The 15723-nt window shown below is 43.5% G+C and overlaps 1 pseudogene; it reads right to left on the bottom strand.

Annotated features, from left to right (window-relative positions):
• Positions 1 to 12534: 12534 nt before the first annotated feature.
• LOC144180740 (uncharacterized) lies at positions 12535 to 15519 on the bottom strand (annotated as a pseudogene).
• Positions 15520 to 15723: the final 204 nt, after the last annotated feature.

Genomic DNA, 15723 nt, shown 5'->3' with positions numbered 1-15723 from the left:
TAGAATGGTGGGGTAAACAATAGAAGTTACGTAAGTACACAGAAATACCGCTCTGCGGACTGCTGCTGGTACTGCGCGCACAATGCTTGCTTCAGCTGCACAGCACTGCGGCGCGTTGGCCTTGTGACAGATGACACTGGCCGGTTGGCGTCAGCGACGTTGTCACAATTGACCATATTTGTCGAGCGAACGCCATGTATAACGAATCAACTATTTTCTACCTTAACAAAATCAAGCCGAGTACAAATACGCTCACAAACAAAGCAAATGGAAAAAATGGCCCGCCTCGGTATGGTGGCGCCATCTAGGATAACTAACAGTACAAACGCTCCGCTCCACTCTAGCTCGCCCGTGCCTAAGTAGACAAGGTTTACCTTGAATACCTGCTCTTGTGATGTCATTGCCGACGTCATGAAAACGCATAATTTGTTGGGAGAATCAAACTTATCTTAAATTGATGTATTTCTCATTGACTAAAGCATCGTTCGCTTCTGTACAAGCGCTGGGGGCACAACGAAACACGAAATCTTTCGGTTAAAACAAACTTGTATTTTGTCTGCATGGCCCCTCGAAAGGCCGTAAGGATATAGGTGGTATTTGTTGAAAAGTTTAGTTGTCAATGTCTCCCCTTGGCAACAGTGAAAACGGCCACAGGTATTGCCGATGCACCGTGGACATGTGGCAGCTTGGGTCACTGCGCCCGCACGCCGAAGAAAAAAGCACGGGCATACGTCGTCTGCTCCGTTTCAACCCGATTCTCAACGATAGTGTCGACATATATGTTATTAATCACACTCACATTGGACTCGAGGCAGCACTTTGCATTTGTTGAGGTAGAGTTTGTTAACGTGCAACACAGTCATGTCCTTAGCACGGACAAGTACCGCCATCCCACGGAGGGTGAAGTAACGAGTGAAGGCGCACTCACACGGTTGCCTGCATGCGCGCCTCGCCAGCGAATACAATCAATATCCATCAATAAATATATAAATCCAGCAGTTCTCGTCACAGACCGCGATGAGTTGGAAATGTGGCAAGCTAAAAGTACTCACCCCGTGGACATTTTCTATTAAGGCCGGTAACGATCGGATGGCCGGTATTGTAAGGTGGACGTTAACGTCCCCCCTAAAATGCAACGGTATCGTCTTGCGGCTGTTGTTGCAAAGAAAACCGCAGAACTCAGTAACAAGCCACCGCACGAGTCATATCTGCGGATGCGTCAAGACGTTTGTCCTGTGAGAGGCGTGTTTTACTGTGAAAAGAAAAACACCACCCACGACTACACACTCCGACGACCAACAATGGGCTAGGCCTCGGTCGTTCTCAGCGACGTTGCAGGAATCGTCCAACACGGCGGATGGCGGGTGAATGGCGTGGCGTCCGGTGTCACGTGACCTGTACGCTCCACATCTCAGCGGCGATCCCACTTCGGAGTCGGAGCAATTGAGGGCGCTCCGAATTGGAAGACGAGGCTCTGTAAAGACCATCCGAACATACTTCGAGAGTGCCATTTCGACCGCTCGAACACGCCGGTGGTTTACAGAGCGCTCGAGGGCTTTAAAGTCACCACCAGAAGCATCATCAAATTATGCTCTCATGTGAGTGTATGTGCTTACTCAGTGCTGAATATAAGACGCGGTGAGAGCTTTGATCTCGCCGCTTCGGAAGTGTGTATGTTGCTCTTGATCATTCCCTTGAATCGATGGTGGAGAGTGCTGCAAGCCAATACGCAATATGGTGAGGCGAACCTCAGCTAGAGCATCTAGCGAGCTGCTTCCTGCATTTTATATAAGAGTTTCAAAATGAGGTTCCCTACGCAAAGATTTGCGTACTTGTTACGGTATATCACCTGTGAAGTGAAAAACTTTTTCTGGTGCATTTGGCGTGCTGTTCTATTGTACCGCAAGACATTTCATTTCGTTTCATTCATTTTATATGCTTAAGGGCCCAACAGGGGAGCATTAAACAAGGGGTGGTGTGTATATACAGCAGGCAAAAAAATGGCCGCGTATCTGCTCCTTTCGTTGCAAATATCACTGAAAGATGATAGCCGACTGGCGCCCCTGCCAAATAAAGGCCTCCCTTCTCTTTCCCGCTCACCTCTCATGCTTTCCCTCTCCCGTCTCGTTGCTCGCAAAATAACACGCTAGAGGTTTGCTCGAGTCAATTTAAATTTACCGCGTTCCACTGCTCCCAGTCGGGTGACTCGATGCCAGCGCTGCCGTATGGGGGAGACGAACGGGAATTTGGACACCCTACTACAACGGTAATAGAACCAGGTTGCTTTGCTGCGCGAGTGTTCCAAGCGGAACGTGGCGCCGGAACCGTTCGTTGCTACTGCCGTTTTGTTTCTTAAATACCGCCAGGAGGTAGCGCTGGAAACACCGGGGGACGGTTTCCTGCCGTTTGTGCACTAGTTCATTAGAAAAAACGAAGCATCCATGATTTTTTTAATAAAGAAACGCTCGAAATATAACTCGTGTATCGACTTCTGGTGATGTGATGTATTTGGTGATGTTTTGCTTTTGTTTAACAAGGCTGACAAGTAAGAAGACTTATACCGGACCAAGACGTTTGTATTTGGCTTTGAGTATATAAGATTGAATTGCGCAGCTTTCGTTTCACTTTGGCCGGGTGGCTGAATCGAGTCACAGACAGACAGACAGACCAAAATTTCTCCGTTTACGTAGCCTAAAAAAGACTATCGACTTTAATAACATTGTTACATGTTTCTGCTGGCACTGGTGCCTCGTTACGTTTTTAATTAAGGTTACTGTGTACGTTACTACGAAGATGTGGTTCGGTAGGTCGTTTTAGTTTTACGCTACACGGGCATGAGGATGCGTAAAATGTAGCAGTTCTGGTAAGGTGTAAGGAAGCTTGGAGAGGGAGACTGGTGCGGTGCGAAATGTATGCCGCACGGATAATATAAGGTCCATGGTTTAGGGACGAATGAAATAGCTTGTGAAGAGAAGGAGTGGCTAAGGGGCGATCATTCAGATTTGGCTTTTAAGGATGAAACACCGATGTAATCACAATGTAACGAACGTATACGTCGGGCAAAACAAGTTTGAATTGACTCAGGATCTACGATGGGGTTGGTTTCAGCTGGTTACGATATGGATAAGGCGAATACCAGTATTTCTTTGGTGGGAGATGTGTACTCGAAAAGTTTCATACGTTTTGGTGACAAAATCGTTCATTATTTTTAGACATTCTCAGAAAAACATTCTTATAGTGCTCGTAATGTTCAAGACTGCCTAATTTTATGAAGGAAATATGAAAAGCTGGTATTTGTGACCAGATAAATATATCAATTTAGAAAGTAGGTTCATGAGCAACAAACTCAATACCCGCAATCAGTAAATATTTTGGTAACACAGCACGCTGACGAGATGTTTTAAGCATTAAAAATACCTTCCAATAAATTCTACTATTGTGCTAAGCCCCATAATGTTAGCTTTACGTAGCAATTCAATTTTCAATGGAACCGAGCGTACAGGTTGGTATACATTTTAAATGCATGTTTCTTCAAATTGTTCATGTTTCAACACAATGCGGACCGCATGTACAGAAGATGACAGCATGTACAGAAGAAGACTGTAAATCAATGACTGTAGGCAGGTGATTTGTGCAGGTCACAAGCGGCTAACAGATTTGAAATTATTCAAGCTCGTGTGTTTCCAAACGCGAAGCAACTAGCTTTCTTTGAATGACTTAACCATCTCTTGCGAACCCGTCGTATTTTGTTCCTTAGGAGATGAAGCGTTTGGTTGTTCTTTTTCTTGCATGCGCTGCCATAAGTTTAGCGACAAAGAAAGAAGACAGGCAGACAGGTAAGCCCGTAAGAAAAAAATTGCAACGATGGCCATTCATAAAGTGGCGTTATTTTAATCTGGCCTGGCTTATATATTGTTATTAGAAAGGCCAGACATAAATAGACGCTGCATGGCACAGAAGGTTGCAGCTGGATTGCTTCAGAATACCAAATATTACATGACTAGGATAAATTTACACAAAAAAACGAGTTCAGTTCGTTATTCTAGAACTACTAAGTATTTACGCAATTTCGTAAATATTAATCATATAAAAGTTCCGTTGAACAAATTTTTACTACAATCCTGAGGTAGGTGTTTTGTTGTGCGTAATTTCTTTAGTCACAACATAAACTTGGATATGTTTCTTTTCATTTTCATGCCGCACATTTTTCTGCGATTTTTTTTCGGAATGAAAGACTGTAAGCGAATGCCAAGTAATTGAAAGTGTCGTTATGCAAGTAGCCGTAACAAGAATCGACTAAGTCTTGCATAGTATTCCCCGTGTCCCGCTCACACAACCCACGCGTGCTTTCCTAAATCGAAGATATAAAGTGTGTTACACCCTTACACCCGTTGTCTGCATGCCTATTCCTCCAACCTCAGCGGCAAAGTGCTGGCCGAGGCATAAGTGGAATGGGACATTGCCTTAATTCTTATACACACCCAAGCCCAAGAAGAAAAATGGGCGCTGGTAACCGGGCTCAGTTTACTACTTTAAATATGGCGCATACTCCAAGATGTTTTTGGTGATCGTATCTTTGGCATAATTGGGTTACGCCACTCTCTTCACAACTATCCCGCGTCTACACGTGGTTCGTCGCAAAGCATACAAACAAATAGGAAGTTCCTCCAGGTTGTAGTTATAGTGCATGCCCTCATAGAATCGGCCTGCGTCTTTTTTATATAGTGTCTGTTTCGAGAATTCCACACTCCACTCGCATTCGGACCACTGAATGATGTGGACACAGTCAGCCTGGTTAAGTACGAGATCAATGAAAAGAACCCATCAGACACGACTCTCCGAAATGAACTCTCTATTCCAGAGATCTAACTCAAAGAGAATTTGGTCCTAAAACACAGAGGCAGAACAGATGCCGCCCTGACCAAGGACGTGCAGAAATAAGTGGTGTACCTACCTTAAAGTTGCGGCCTGAAATGAGAAAGATATGAGAACCCCTGTATTTCACGCCACTGGCCACCCGCTGCCAAATAAAGACTTATGCCTATTTTTATTCTCTCTGTCCCCTTTCGTTCGAACGCAGCCCCCTACGGCCTCACCAGATATTTTGGAGCCATCCCGCTGGTGACACAACAGTGTTCCTTTTGCCTCATGGGGCATATAAGGGTTCCGCAATAATGAGGTTCTGGAAATCGTTTGTGCATTTGAAGTGGTTTCAAGAAGAATTATCAATTTGAGAAGGCAGGTCGTTTTTATCGAACAATGCATGCAATTACCTTTGCACACAATTAAACATTTAGGTTCAAGCTCCCTAAGAAGACGGCCGCTAGTACTAAATGTGGTAAATACTGCGGAAGCCTTACGTGCAACATGGCGGGAAAAATCCAGGCTTGTGATCAGAAGCTGTCCCCAAAATTCTACGTGCATATAATAAAAGAATAGAGAAGGGCGGAAGGAAGCTGAATCAATTCACGGTAAAACACGGGTATTGTTAGGAATAGTTATTCTAAACCTGCCCTACAGAAGCTACGTCTGTTGAGGTATCCTTAGGGGCACTTAGGTGTTCAAACGTGAGATCGGTATGGTATTTTTAACCATGTATAGTGCTCCATTGCGTGTGTCATGTTGTTTCCACGAAGCTCCCATAATACAGTCTTGGTACACCGTAGTACAGGGTTTCTAATGATATTCGAACTCCTGACATACCCACCTAAAGAGATTGGCTGATAACAGCTGCCATAAGGGGCCGGAACAGGTACCGAACCAAGGTGCACGCGATAGAAAAAAGTGACGTTGCCATTACTCAGCAATCAACAAACACGACACTACTCCGCGTCGAACCAACACGGAATATTGCTTTTGAGGTGCACTAAAGTGTAGTGAAGTGCTTTGAACGCGAATGCGTTGTGTTCTTCTGGTGATACTGTACTAGTATATCACGCGTGTGTCCAGCCAGTACAAGGAAGCTACATTCATACAGATTCTTAGCTTCTGAGCACTCAGTTCCGAACACTCTCCGGAATAGTCACATACCCATTCAATACATTCGCCAACTCCAAATTTGCAGCGACGTTAGCGCAAAGCATACAATTCAGGCACATCTTCAATGTTATCTTAGTTGACAACAACATACTTGTGTCTACTACATTGCCAATCAAATTCCTTAGCCAATACTTACTTGCCCAAATGTCGATCATGGTGCAATTCACACACACCTACTCGGGTTGATTGGCAAGGGAATATGGCAGCTGTCATCAGAAACTCACAGGCAATTTACGAAATACCATTGCCACATTGCTTCGCATTCAAAAACGGTAAGCAGATTTTGGAGACACCAAAAAGGTTTTGGATATTTTCCCACGTTGTCACAGGCCTCATCGCACAGAAGTAATTTAATGGGAATTTACCATTGAAATTCCTGTTTTCTGTCTGGCATTGTGCAGATGCGGTGTGAAAGGAAACATCGCCCACTGTAAGAGGGGACTCCCGTACCCGATCGACTGGCAAGTTTGCTTTTCGGGATGGCTTTTATTTTTCTTTCAAGAACATGTAGATCCCTCAAGGCTACCCAAAGCAAACTAGTGTCGAAGTGAGCCATTGTGGCGATAAAGTGTGATGTCTGCGTGCCTCCAGGGAAGAAATAACCCAAAGTGCCTACGGATTGCATGAAGTCCATGCACGAATTCTTCATTCCTCTGGTTTCACGCACCGGTGAAGGCGTACCGACCACGCCCCAAACATAGCAAAGTAGTAACAGTACAGTTCTGGGTCGATAAGGGTGACTTTCGGAGCTGCAATTGAAATACCAAAAAATTATTCTAACGAGAGGCTCTACAAATACACAATGTTTAGAAACACTGTAAAAGTTACTGGTGCTTGTGCACCAGAAATTCGAATGATAGCTACGAACAGTAAAATATGCATTCATGATGCGTATAATTTTAAATTAGATTATGGGGTTTTCTTGGCTAAAGCCAACTAACACAAAACAACGAAACTCCGAAATCCACGTAGATTGTTATCAACACTTGGCGCGGAAACGTCTATGCGCCTGCTCGAACTCCGGCACATGACTTCTAAAAGCCCTTCGGAGGTGCGTTTACGGGGTGCTGCTTCACCGTCAGTGTTGAGGTAAAAGCCTACGCAGCTAGGGTTTAAGCCATACCAGATATACCACCTACTTCAAATTCTTTCCTCGCGTAACCTTATTAGGGTTGCTTCAATAACGGCAAGATGCCTCCAAACCTTTTTTAAGCCTACGGTCGCTGGTGCTTATAAAACCGTGCATTTGTTGGTCAACAATAGTTTAAAACGTCCCAATCAGGCTGCAGCAAATAAATTTAACATGGCACCGAAACTAGAAAAATTTGAAAACTGGCGACAGTTAGTCTCCTGACTTGTAATACAACTCGCAATCGCACCAGGTGGCCTAAAATATCACCCCACACCTAAATCTTGTTAGGCGCACTAAAAACCACTAGACAAATAAATATGCTCACTGTTATGTAGAAGCGTTTTCCGAACAAAAAACCTTTAGGCACGCTGCTTCAGCATGAAATCACAAGTACCACTTTATGTCATTGTAAATGCGTTGCAGAGTTTCTAACAATAAGTGAGTAGAATGAACTGGCCAGAATATCTTGGGCATTGTAACTTTATCAAGCAGCAATAATGTCTGGCCTAAACTTTTGCCGAAGCTAAGATTCCGTAGTGTAGTATTCTACACTCCATTTACGACTGCATGTAACTGGGTATTTAGTCATTCTCTAAACGCTGCATTCAGTCTGTGCGAGATTACCCTTATTTTCTACACGGACCGGTAGAGCCATATATATGAGTAAACTGGAAACGCGTTATTCTGTTGGGTTCAAGATTGAAGCGTTGCGTACGAAAATGACATTATTCTATCACTTTTTACTGTTGTTCTGTGAATCATGTTTGAATTAGTATGTTTTTTATTCTTGTGCGCGAACAAACGCAGCTGGCATTGTGGTTGGTCTCATGATTTCAAGAATTGGTTTTCGAACTGTCCTGAACTGTGGCGAAGCTCCTATATGCGGCCGGCTATTCACTGTGCCTTCAGAAAAATCCTGTCCATTCAAACCCGGCATTTATCCTGTCCATGTTTCCCCGGGAGCCATTTCAAAGATATTTACCATGGGCCACGCGGTGTTTAATTGTTCTACGCTACTTACGTCTTTCTCTGCTGTGCTGTTGATGAAATAAAATTGAACTCATGAATAAAGCGCTAGATAATGCACTTAGAGGTAGATTCCAAAGCTCTAGACATGAGCCAAGTGCTGGAGGACATAAAGAGCCGGCCCTTGTGACCCTGTGAACTTTCTCGCCTGAACCATACATCCACACGCCCCGCTATAATTGGGCTTCTAAAAATAAACGCGTGTTCGAGGATGTCAAATTACGGAACCCGGGACAAGAATCCTCAAGCTGACATTCGTAGTGGAACGCCTAAAGGAGCACAAAAAGCGGGCGTGGTCCCAACGGCATTCCGAAAAGGTCTTGATCCTGTGGTTTTCTCACGAAGAGTATTTCTGAAAACTGCCGCACGAGCTGTAGCGGAAAAACTAAAAAAAGAAAAAAAACATTCTATGCACGTGCATGATCTGCCCGTCTCTTTAGCATACGACCGAGAGGTTATCCAAGGTTTTGAACAAGGCTACAAGCGTGTTTATAGTGAAATGACTATTTTCGGCAAGTAAATGAAACTCGGGGTTATTACACAGTCATATTTTCGCCCCGAGTTTATGGATGTCTTGTGCGAAGGGTTTGGGTAAAAAAAGAGCAACAGCAGCATTTATGAACTATACTCAGCCCGCGTATGCCTTATATTAACCGCAGACGGCAACTCACAACATTTGCAACTTCCGCGTGAAATACTTGTGACAAGTAACTAAAGGTGAGGATAATGAGAGGGTCGCGTTTGCGTCAAATTGTTCCATAATTGTTTATAGAAAATATTTGTTAAAACATCTGGTTTCTTCTAAGCATTCGTGGTAAAGTAGTTTTTTTCTGCAAGGCGCGTTTCTCGCATACACAAACGATGGATAGAACCAAAGCCATACACAGATTTCTTTTAATAAATGCAAATGGCTCTTATATTTCGAGTGTGACCAATATAATAATGCAGGCATTTTCTTATGTTTATTGTAGAGCTTCCTTATCCAGACGGCAAATTGTACACACGTGAAGCTGCAAAAAGTTCGCTCATTGCTTGGAAAGGGAAGAATGACTCAAAAGCGAACAATTAGGTAAAACCGCGTTGCGCTTGCAACTGCAATTTACGTTTAACAAAAATGTGGTTCTGTAAACATATTTATTCGAGTTATTTAAAGTGTAGGTACTTTAGCCAGAGATTCTACAATGAATTCTAATCTTATGTTGCACAACATATTTTCTCTTCTAAACAACAACATGGCTGTTCACACGTTGCAGTGCATACCTGTTTCCTTACATCGTGATGACGACAATTGGCTTGTTATGAATTAAAGCAGTAAAGTATTGCACAAAACTGCTGTTTTAAAAAACGCATGAGACAAGCAAAACGGTCCTCTTTTTTCGGAAAGAGCAACACCTACATTTCTCATCGGCAAAACTTTCTCAACTAAAACAAAGTGTACTACCTGGTCATTTTTTTATTTTCGCATTGGTAGACTTGGGTGAAACTGGTGGGACACGAAGCAAAGCGAAACTGGGTAAGGCTTAAGCCCATGAGAAAAAAGTATACCGTAAGGTCGTCTATAGTTAACAAGCTTCTTTTTCCTTCAAACAAAGTTGTCATTTACGTATTCTAGATTCCCGAGCCGAAGTAATGAAGCCTTTGCGGCCTGGGGGTCAGGTTCTTAGAAAACGTGACCTTCGATGGTAATGATGCTTGGGCTTTGCTAACCACTAAAGTTAGAAACCAATCGCTCCCGGTAAGGCCATTGCTTTTTTTGGCTCTGTCTCTTGCTGAAAAAAAGCAGTGCCAACTAGTCCGCAAAGTTGTCGCGTTAGTGACATGGAAATTGATATCAGTCTCAAAAAGTAAAATAATGAACACACTTGGAATCTGGTGGATGCGTATTTTTGGCCGGGTTTTTCTATCGGAACGGGCTGCGTGTTTATCTGCACGAAATTAGAGGGTATCGCTAATTTAATTTGTCCAGCTGAGTTTCTGATTACAAACATCAACTTATTCAGAAAACAGGAAGTTCGGCCAGCTGACGCAAATTCAGACTAGGCGGCCCATTTTGGAACCAGGACGGGAAAAGTCGTAAGCAGGAGTTCAAACCTGTCCTGGCTTCTGCCTAATTTTTGTTGAAATTACGCAGAGCCCAGCTATACAATTCGAAACAAAAAACAGTTTTTTCATCTTCTCCGCAGTGATCGCCATGCAGCTGTTAAGTAAAGCAATTAAAGCAGTTCCACTCAACGTGAAAGCTCTCAAAATGATCCTGGCGTCAATGCAGAAAATGGTCAACACAAGCGAGCTCCGCCCCTTAAAACGCCTATATACAAATATTCGATTAAATTTCAAATAATTCCTGATAATTAGTGCGCTCATTCTTGATGTTATGCGTATTTTACAATATTGTGAACACACACTTACAATAATGTGAACACACTTAGGACGTAGCAACGGCAGCCCCTATGGAAACAGCACAGCGCAAACATCCCCCCATAACACTTCGTTTACAAAAAAAGTGTAACTGATTAACATGAGCGTCTGGACGAGTTGGAACTCTATTGAGTTAATGCAAGCAGCACCACCAACAAGACGAATAATAAAGAGACTGCCTACTAGGCCAGCGCCTCTCCGCGCCGAAACCCTCTTCGTCCTTCGTGTTGTTCGCGCTGATACCAATCATTCAAAAACGTGTGTGACACGAGGTACCCAGGTTCGAACCCGACCAAAAGAAGCGATAACCTTTTCAAAGCCTCTCTTGGTCGCGTTTACTTGATTCACTGCAAATATCACCAAAAGACAATAATCGCCTGCCGCCTAGGGCACGTAACGTGTTCTTCGCGTTTCCATCCTCACGGTCTTCTTCCTCTCCTTGTTTTTCTCCTCTCTTAATGAATTGATTGGTTGTCCCATGCAATTCAATTTTACCGCCTTCGCGGAGCTCGCGTGCCTTCTCCTGGGACAACACGCATACCTTTTTATTTATTTATTTATTTATTTATTTACCCTCAAGGTCAATAGACATTACAGAGGGGAGTGGGTAGGGAGAAACAGTGAAAATAACAACACAACGAAAGAACAAAAAAAGTGAACAATAGTTATACAGTCAGCACAACGAAAGAACAAAAAGAGAGAACAATAGTTATACAGTCAGCACGTTTCTGGTCATACAATGTTAGCTATTGCGTTCTTGAAAAGGTTGAAGTCTCGAATGGTTGCTGTCGGGTTTGGAAGGCCGTTCCATTCCTTCGATGTTCGTGCCATGAAAGACTGCGAAAAGAAGTTAGTTCTGCAGGAAAGAATGCCGACTTTGAAGGGATGATTCAAACGTTGTGAAATGTGATGTGGACGGATTATGAATTCATTATGTAAGAAGGCATGGTGGTAGAGCTTGTGAAAAAGACATAAGCGGGAAACTTTACGGCGTGATGCAAGGGATGGTAGACTAAGGTCTGCTTTCATGGATGATATGCTTGCGGTGCGATTGTAATTGCATGTAATGAAACGAGCCGAGTTATTCTGAACCATTTCTAGTGACTGTATTAAATTGACGTGAAAGGGATCCCATATTGCTGCTGCGTATTCTAGTTTTGAGCGAATTAGTGTTTTGTATAGGAGTAATTTTAGAGTGGAAGGGGATTTTGAAAAGTTACGGCATAGGTACCCAAGCATGCGGTTGGCGTTGTTAATTACATAGGTGATATGAACGTTCCAGGTTAGGTTAGTTGTGATGTGCACACCAAGGTATTTGTAAGAGGGTACATTTTCTAACGGGTTATTACCTAGGTAGTACACAGGCGGTGTGCTAGGAGACCTAGTTACACGCATGAGTTTACACTTATTTGGGTTTAATTCCATCAACCAGTTGTTACACCATTCTGAAATTGCATAAAGATCTGACTGAAGAATATGTAAGTCGTTAGTGCATGTTATTTCTCGGAAGATCACGCAGTCGTCAGCAAAGAGATGAATGTTGCTAGTAACATTAGAGGGTAGATCGTTAATGTAGAATAAAAAGAGGAGCGGACCAAGAACTGAGCCTTGTGGCACACCAGAGCGCACTGCACTTAGCTCAGATTCTTTGTCGTTAGCGTTAACGAATTGGGAACGGTTAGTTAAAAAACATTCAATCCAGGTTAAGAGTTGTGAATCTAGATTAAGAAACCGGAGTTTGTGACATACTTTATCGAAAGCTTTACTGAAATCTAAAAATATGCAATCTGCCTCTGATGAACGATCAAGAATAACGTTTAATTTGTGCCTAAATGATGCCAGTTGTGTTTCGCATGAATATGATTTACGAAAGCCATGTTGGGATGGTGTAAAAAAAGAATTCGTCTCGAGGAAGTTGGCTAGATGTGAATACAAAATGTGTTCAAGTATCTTACATGGAATACTAGTAAGCGAAATTGGACGATAGTTAAATGGGCATTGCTTGTTACCAGATTTGTGAAATGGAACAACCTTACCAACCTTCCAGTGTGATGGCAGAGAACCTTCGGTGAGGGACTGCTGAAAAATCACTGATAGAAAGACTGAAGAATAACAAAGTGTGCCCACCAAGAACTTGGGAGTAATTAAATCACAGCCTGGGGCTGAAGATACATTTAACAATGTTAAAGCACTTTTTACACCATCGTAATCAATTGTTAGCGGCAACATTGCAGGGTAATCAAAGCATTCTAGTTGTGGTGATGGGCAGTGTGCAACGGAAGTGAAGTTTTGTGAAAAGACACCATTAAGCAAGGAAGCACAGTCTTCATCAGGAATAGATTCACCGTTGTTATGAACAAGCGATATGACAGTATCACTGTTGGCGTTTATCACGCACCAAAACTTTTTGATATTACTTGTGAGCATGTTTGTCAGGTTATTGCGGAAAAAGTTATCTTTGGCACTTTTTAGTGCTCCTATATATTCTTCTGAGGCTGTCTTGTAATCTTGCCAACGGGCGGGATTTGTGGATTGTTTAGCAGACCGATACAGGCGCTTTTTTCTGTTTGACAAACGTTTTAAGTGAACGTTATACCACGGAGCTTCTAGGTTACCTGTGATAGTATGCACGGGTATGTACTTAGATGTAAGATCATTGACTTTTGATAAGAACATGTCCCAGTTAGTTTGCACGCTACGGCTGTCAAAGCTGGCGGTGAATATGTCTAGAAAATTACTCAGTTCGACGTTGATTGCTTGGAAGTTGGCTTTGTTGTAATTTCGAATAATTTTAGTGTTTCGTTCTTTTTTAGGAGGTATCAGATTCACGTCAAATGTAAGCAATAAATGATCGCTCAGTCCTGGAAGATATGTTATGTTGGAAACAAGATCAGGGCGAGATGTTAGAACCAGGTCAAGTGTGCTAGAAACCGACTGCGTGATTCTTGTAGGTTTGGTTATGAGCTGCGTTAATGAAAATAATGTGCAAACATCCATGAAGTCACTTGCTAATGAAGAAAAGGGCTGCAGGATTGGGGGTTGATTTTGCCACCTAATATTTGGAAGATTGAAATCGCCGAGTAGGATTAAGGGCAGATTCGAGTAGCTGGATATCACGTGGTTAATTAAATCGTGTAGATGATCTGTGAAGCCTGATGGAAAATTGGGTGGACGGTAGCACACTCCTAAAACAATTTTTTGGTGAGCTATCTGGACGACAGCCCAAACAGTTTCAATGTTGTTACTAACGTGGACAACACTTGATGATATTTCTTTACGCACTGCTAGTAGGACACCGTCACCGTGTCGTGTATCGCGATCAAAGCGATACACAGTGAAATCGTTAGCCTGGTCAAATAACTCGTTATCTTGGATGTTTGGATGCAGCCATGTCTCGGTTAATGCTATTATATCAGGATTGCAGGTGTCGATGTACGATGTTAAGCAGTCACGCTTGTTCATAATGCTGCGAATGTTACAATGGATGAAAGATACTTTTGATGCACGATTCGCACCGCCCCTCTCAGCTCCCTAGCTTTCGACACGTGCCTGAGGGGACGGTTGAAGGTACCGATGGAGTCTGCGCACGCCTGCCCATCGGTGCTACTAGCAAGGTGGTTAGTTTTGTGCGACGACGAGCATTCGATAACTTTGTCGGCTACAGAGTCGTACATATACGTTTGCTTGTTTATGACTAGCTTGTTGTATCTAAGCTGATATTTGGGGGAATCGGGCAGGCCTTTTGCATAATCCAAAAGTTTTTTTCTAAGATTACGTGTACCGACGGAGTAATCCTCACTGATTACTACGTTTTTTTCTTTCAATGTTGCTCGAGCGGCAAGAATCATATCCTTAATTTTGAAACTTGTAAATTTCACTATAATGGGACGACATGTGTTTGGCGAGTATTTTCCGAGTCGATGTGCGCGTTCAATTGCGTTATGGGGCAGGTTGTCGATTGTGCCATTGAGGCAGTTTAGTATTTTTTTCTCTGATTCATCCCACGATTCGCGCGAGTCGGGGATTCCTCGAAAGATAATATTGCTGCGCCTTGACTGGTCTTCTAACTCGTTCAAACGTAACTCTAAGGGGTCAACTCGAGCTTCCAAATTAGCTATGTTGTCTTCAACGCCGGCAACGGTATCTTCTAGCTCGTCTATACCCTTCGTTTTTTCTTCAAGCGTGTCCAGACGTTGGTTAATGGAGCCAATTTGGGCCTCTAAAATCTTTTGCCCTGCCTTTATAGCTTTGACGTCAGCAACTAACTCGGACTGTCCCTTGGCTGACTCTATGGAACGTGCCTGGAGGTCCTTTAGGATGTAGAAAATGGCAGACATCTGTTCTTTCGGATCATCCGGTATGGAATCGATTTCCGTTAGAGCTTTAGAGCGTGTACTAGGAGGACCTGGATTGACCTCAACATCCCCCGAACACAACAGCAAAAAAATCATTGAGAAGCAGTCGCATACAGTTTCACATAGCACCCCTGGGCACGGGAGCAACAAAAGGCAGCGGTTATCGCTCTTTTTAGCGTACAGAGAGGGTTGTTTACTGACCTGCGTAACATAAAAGCGCAGAGCGTGAGCGCTGCTGGTCGTCATGACGCTCCCGTGCCCACTGAGGTTGTGACGGTAGTCGCAGCCTTTTAAGCCACAGCCTTGGCGTGACGTAGCGGTTGATGACGTAGGTGCGCCGTACTCCGTACTGTTGATGCGTGGACGAAAGGTTGGCTCTGGTGGACGTACATGGTAGCTTCGCTGATCGTAATCATTGCGCGCGAACTGTGGCCGCACGTGTGGTGTTGCTGGAAGGTCTTGGGCAGGCAGCGAAAACAGCAGGAACGACGAGGCCACGAATGCCTGCGTAACATAAAAGCGCAGAGCGTGAGCGCTGCTGGTCGTCATGACGCTCCCGTGCCCACTTTTGTTTGTTTTGTTTTGTTTTGGTTTTGTTTGTTTTGTCTTTTGTTTTTTGTTCTGCCTAGAACAGCACGAGCGGGCGTGCTGTTCTTTTTGTTCTTGCTTTCATTTCGCGCGTGCTGTAGCGTTCTGCTCCATTTTGAACGCGCCGTTTTTTTTTTGCTATATGCTTGTGGCCAATTTTTAACA

The sequence above is a fragment of the Haemaphysalis longicornis genome, unplaced genomic scaffold (assembly GCF_048455015.1).
Source record: "Haemaphysalis longicornis isolate Haplotype H1 unplaced genomic scaffold, Haemaphysalis longicornis Haplotype H1 scaffold_4, whole genome shotgun sequence".
Classification (NCBI taxonomy): Eukaryota; Metazoa; Arthropoda; class Arachnida; order Ixodida; family Ixodidae; genus Haemaphysalis; species Haemaphysalis longicornis.
Note: the sequence above shows the minus strand (reverse complement) of the source record. Positions and strands in the feature narration are given on the sequence as shown.